Source organism: Ostrinia furnacalis, unplaced genomic scaffold (assembly GCF_004193835.3).
Source record: "Ostrinia furnacalis isolate ACB-3 unplaced genomic scaffold, ASM419383v2 OfSCF2377, whole genome shotgun sequence".
Classification (NCBI taxonomy): domain Eukaryota; kingdom Metazoa; phylum Arthropoda; class Insecta; order Lepidoptera; family Crambidae; genus Ostrinia; species Ostrinia furnacalis.
The window spans coordinates 344,510-350,843 of record NW_021132616.1 but is presented as its reverse complement, the minus strand read 5'-3'; positions in this window follow the sequence as shown (position 1 = coordinate 350,843).

Below are 6,334 nucleotides of genomic sequence, written 5' to 3'. Positions count from 1 at the left end.
CTGGGACCGCGGTCCCAGTCGCCGGATCCTTAAAAATTAAATAATATTCTTCCGGGAACTGGGACCACTCGTAAATGATAACTGTAATAAAAAAAAGTACAGTCACACGAAAATTTTTAGGTGAAATAATTGAAGAATAATCCTTTTTAATTTAAAAACATCATTTACTAATATAAAATATTTATTTAAAAAGGGCTACTTGACCTTTAAATCGGAGGGTAAGAAGTAAGAAGGAGAAGAAGAGATCATGTTAGCATGATGGAAAATACAAAAAATAAATTGAGACCAAAATGGATTCTATTGCAATAATTGCTCATAAGTTTTGCCTCAAGTGATGTCTAATTTAAGGGAAACTACTTCAACACATTCCTAAAATATTGTAGTCAGACATTTTACTTCTATCTCTAAGTAAATAATGCCTCTTTGAATAGATATCTTTGAAGATCAAAGTCATAATGCTATTCCTGAACATTTTACTTAGTTATACAAATCTTATTATCTCTATAAATACCGTTATTAATTAACCGATTCAAACACTTTAGCTAACTTCGTTATATTCCAAAATTACTATTATTGGATAAAGGAGTTAATCTCATCTTATAATAGAACTAAAGTAGCTAAGTATCTATGAAATTCTATGAAAAGGTGCTATAATTTTACTAAATAATGAACTAATTTAGAGCGCCTTAATGAGTTTATGAAACGTGACAGCTGTAAGAAGTGAGGACGAATAAATTCGTTATTTTACAAAGTTGGTGTAAAATATATTGCTAAATCGTCAGTTCGTTTTTGTTAAATTAATTTTAGATATTAATCTATGTAACTTAGTTTTAATTACTTAGCTTATAAGATTTGTGTATCTTCTATGTTTAAGTGTTGGTATTGGAGACATATTCATTGTATTTTATATCAATTCACAGATTATATTTTGTTAACTCTAATTTAACAATGAAGTTAAGTTATAATTAACAGAAACTAACACCACTAATTTACTTACATAAGGTTTTGACTCTACTTCATTTTTTTATAACTCCAGCTTAGTTTTAAAACAACAGGATGCAAATAAATACCTGTTTTGTTCTAAAAAAAAAACAATTCAAATTCGAGAGTAGGTATTTTATTTTATTTTTATTTATTCAGAAAGAGCTGTTCTTTATGATAATAATACAAACAGTAGTAACAGTAGTCTTATAAAAAGGTTTTTTTTCACGTCCCAGTATCACTTTAACCCTGTAGTGGGCCAACTGTGGCCAATGCTGAGAAGAAGCAGCGCAAGAAAGCTCAGTCACTATTGTCAGCCTCTTTTTCAAGGGTTTATAAAAAGTCTTTAAAATATACATAGTTATAAATTAAAAATAAGATACTTTAAAACTCTTCGATATCTTCTACAGACTTCGCTCGAGGATTTCGTTTTGAAAACAAACTTGTTATTCACTATCCTGTTTTCTATTACTGTGAGTAGAAACGTAATGAGTACGCATACTTCGCGCGGTTACTCCCGCAGTAAAATATTTACGAGTGCAAGTGCACTCCGGTTAGGGTTGCCACTTGTCCGGGTTTCCTCGGATTTGTCCGGAGAGGACATCCGGGCGGGATTTCATTGGTAATTCGTGCATACAAATTTCATTCTTAGGTCGTTGCCGGGCGACGCGACCAAGGTTTAAAAAAACTGTAGACATGCCCGGGTTCTGGGCTCCAAAATCCGGGGTTTTCACGCGACTTGTCCTGGTTGCCAAATTTTAGAGATGGCAACCCTAACTTCGGTTAATACCAGACTGCGAAGGTACCTTGAAGTCTTGATGTAGACAGAGAATCTACAGTAATATAAAATATGCGAAAGTAACACTGTCTGTTTTGGACCAATTTTGATGAATTGAAAGAGGTAGATGGGTCTGGCAAAAAGATATGAAGTTTTCTCGCGATAAAAAAGCTTTGCGAGGTTAAAATAGGGGATAGAAATATTGTTTTTTTATTTTTTATAAGGAATGAGCATAATTTATTCTGAGAGAGATAGAGTGCAATCATAACTTTGAGAGGGACCGAAATTCATACCGACGAATCTGAGTTAGTAAATTGTATGTATAGGTACTACTTACACAAAGGACACTTTTCCAAGGCTCATGAACTCCTAAGCTCTAAGCAATGCCGGTACTCATAAAATATTAACCATAGCCAATTTTTATTAATCCCATCGGCTAAAACGAACACATACCAGACTTCCTCTTCAACTAAACACGTTCTTTGATCCTCTGACGGAGTGTGACGTCATTATAATGGCGGTTACATTTTCCCTCCAAAACTAATACACGGCTACAAAGGTTAGCGTATGATCGCGCCTTAGTATGCAGGGCGAGTGTGCTCGCCGCATCACAATGCTTGCCGTAAATCTGCTGTTAAAATGCAGGGTTGGCAACACAGAAACCTCTGCGTTTATAGCACATTTGCCCGCGGCTTCACCCGCGTGAAATTTAGTGTCACAGATCGGCATAAATTATAGCTTATATGTTAATCTGGGTTACAAACAATAATGCTGTAAAGTTTCAACAAAATCCGTTTAGTAGTTTTTGCGTGAAAGAGTAACAAACATCCAGACATCCAAACTTTCGCATTTATATTATTGGATCGGTCGCTCTGTTTTTGAGGTCATTTTTTCGGGAATAGAATAATAGAGTGTGTTAAAAATTTAAACGAACCAAAAAAAGACCAAGATTCCTGAAATTAGCATATGAGTTTTACAGAATATTAATAGATGAATACTATTTGATACCCAACTGTTAAAAGCGTCGTCGACAATTTGTCAGATTAATTTATGTAGCTTACCTGACATAAAGACAAATAAAAGCTGTGGCTTAAACAATGGAAATTGTGATAATTGATTGTTATTTTTTGTATGTGACAGAAAATACCGGTTGTAATCACGAACATAAATAGAAAATAATGTTACTGCCGGTTTCCGAATTGATATTTTCAGCTTGAGCGTAAGGCACTTATCACTAGCTACACTGTCACTATAAAATATAAGTTTCTCATATGTGCCAACCCTAAATCTCCGGTCTTTTGCGAATTTATGAACTTTAAAAACTGCTTGCGCGCAGCTATGAGCGCCTTCTAGATTACGTCATCGTTATGTAAACGTCAAAGTGCTCCATCCCTGATGAATACCTTCGCTATTTTCACCTTGGCTTAGCGGGCTTTGTCTCGCCTTGCCAAGGTAATTTCAACGCTATTTTTGTATAAAAAATCTCAAGTTATTGTTTTGTTTACTACATTGTGAAGAAACATATTTAAATGAAAGAAAGACAGATGCACCTTTGTTTGTTACGAGTTTATGCGCTAATTCTACCACTAATTAGTTAAATATCAGCAAAGAGCTTTTTAAATAGTCGTTTACAATTTGAATTAAACATCATAATTACTTTTAGTGTAACTTTGTTACTTATGTATTTATTTTGTTAATATTTAACCAATAGTAACATTATTTGACCGTAATAAGCTAAATTGACCGCGTCAAAAATCTGGCCCTAAGAAACTACATCATCATCATGATAAATGATGAAGAAACTACATTTGCACATAATTTAGAAGAATTTAGAAGAAAGAGATGTTATCTAATCCTATTGACTCCTGAAAATTCAAAATCCAAGGTCACCTGAAGGGCGAAGGAAAGCCTAAATTTATCGCAGTATCATGTTTAAACGGATCAGTTTCATCCTAGCCAATGTTGCTACGGAAAGTGGCCCATTCTACTTTATTAAAAGCCGTTCCAAAGGTAATGGTATCATGAATCAAGCATCTATCTAATGAACCGTCTATGATTAATATCCGCGGTAAAGCTTGGGGCATAATGACGGAAAAATGGCGACGAAGTTTCGAGATCGGTTTTTGTATGGGCATTTACCTCGTGATTGACATGTCAGCTGAAAGTTTTAAATATCTTGTTATTATGGTTTGGGAAGTCTCGATATTTTAAAGTCCTGGGATACGAGACAGCTTTTGCTAAAAGTCCCGGGACTTCGAGACACGAGACATGTTGGGACCCAAATCCTAATTGAGATGAAATACCATATTTACTTCAAGCTGTTTTTAAATGTCTAGCGCTTAACTGAGTCAGTGCCTGAGATATGAGAGGGTGTTTTTGTGACGTCAAATGTCAGTGAGACTTGAGATTTTTATGCTCTATCACGTCATAATTATGTCAATATCACCATTCCCATGCCGCTCCCATACCTACATCACAAGTTGCACTTAATTTACTTCAAGACTAACAATTCAATTGTTTGGTGCAACAAATGACTTAAGCTGAGTTGCATCACCTATCTTAGATCGTAACAATTACGTTAACCGGTGCTTTTTGTATGGAGTTTGACAGATTTTTGACGCTTGTCAAAGTTAAAGTAAGATGGTGCAACCTAAGAATTTTTCTCACAAACAACTGCTCTCAAACTACGGTGTTCCAATTTGCTCCTCTTTCCCTTTCCCCGTGAAATATTTAGTACACAAGCGTATATCTCCATTCTCCACTAAAGCACGGCGCAGGCACGCGGGCGCGATATTTCATAGCGCCGATATGTGAACAAATCGGCCGATCGCCTCCGGGGAGCGTTCGCTAATAGCAACATTAATATGAACCGCTCGCGTCCGTGTGTACCCTTGTTTACAACGCGCCGATAAAAGTATCTTCTGTTATGCCTACTATGGTTATACCTTGCCATAAAATAGCACGTCTCTATTGTTTTCAATTTTGATGAGAAACACACAATTTGCAAAACCTAAACTGTACTTCTGACAAAGAGTGACGTGATGTTCTGTAAATTGCAAAAAAGCAACCGTTTTGCAAAAAAGCAACCGTTTCTTATTTTTTCAAAACTAAATATTGAAGTGCTTATAATTAAAATACCTAGGGGCTGGTTATTTATGTATTTTAAGGATAATTTGATTGTTTCTTAACAATATATTTGCAAATCTCATAGCACGCTACTTTTGTACTTTAATTCCTACAAAAAGTGTCATGAAAATAAAAACTTTATAATGGAGTAAGTAGGTACTTACTTTATACGCAGCTTGTTTCATTATATGGCTTCTGCACCTGGCTTGGCTATGACTGGCCATTATTGTATAAAACAAAGGGATTCTTTCATTTTCCTTAAAATTCTCATTACAAAACGAGAATTGAGTCCAAAATTACTTAAGTGAGTACCTGTAATATCTGTAAATAACATAATAACCGATTCAGCAAACGTCGGCATCCATCCTATAAAAGTTAAGGTACTTTATTGCTTCATATCTGAACCTTTCTACATTGTACCGGCATCTCGAAGATGCCTATAAAATCCATGTATCTTACATGAGATGAGATAGAACGATAAATCTGGGGTGCCTTATGAAACTAATAGGAGGGTTCCTTAGGGGCCATTAACCACGATGGCTCATTCCAGTCAATTCCCTATAATGATGCTCCACGAAGTTTTTATTTATACAGTGTTGCCAGAACGGCGGTCGTTAGAGATTTTATCTGAGAGTGTTAATGTGGGGAGCTGGACAACTTATGGCAACTTTAGAGTCCTAAAGAACGAACTTTTAGGAATTTTACATTTTATTTTGTAGAGTAAATAAGTTGGGTTTCTAAATTAACTTGTGTTGACTCTACGTTCTAAATCTATACAGTTATGAAAACTTGCTTTATTTACCCTTAGTCATTTGTAGAACTTTGATCTATCTATAAGTTATTACTTAATAGCAAATCACCTACGCACATACACAATACTCAATACAATACACTAATCAGTGACACATAATATTAACTCTGTAACATACTCGTAGTTCTTGTCCCCAGAAATATAAATAAGATCACAGTTACATTATTTCACTACTACACTACTCTACAAGTATTGATTTCGTCACCAATATGACAGTACCAGTCAAATGCGTGACCTAGGCTTAATAGACGAGAAATATCTAGATTCAGATTCATTATTTATTTGCATCACCATCTATACTTCTATACTAATATTATAAATGCGAAAGTCACTCTGTCTGTCTGTCTGTCTGTCTCTCTTTCACGCCTAAACCACTGAACCGATTTTGATGAAATTTGGCATAGAGATCTCTATGCCAAATTTCACGCGATAAAGTTTTTCTGTGACAGACAAAATTCCACACGGGCAAAGCCGCGTGCGGAAAGCTAGTAATGTTATAAAGGGTAGTTAAGGCTTGAAGCTGAACAGTTTGGACCCTGTAAAGTAAAAACCACGCTCTTAAAATACTTTTACAAAGGTATTAAGAAAGGTCTTAACCCTCTAAAAATACCCACCATATTTTGTCACATCGTCAAATA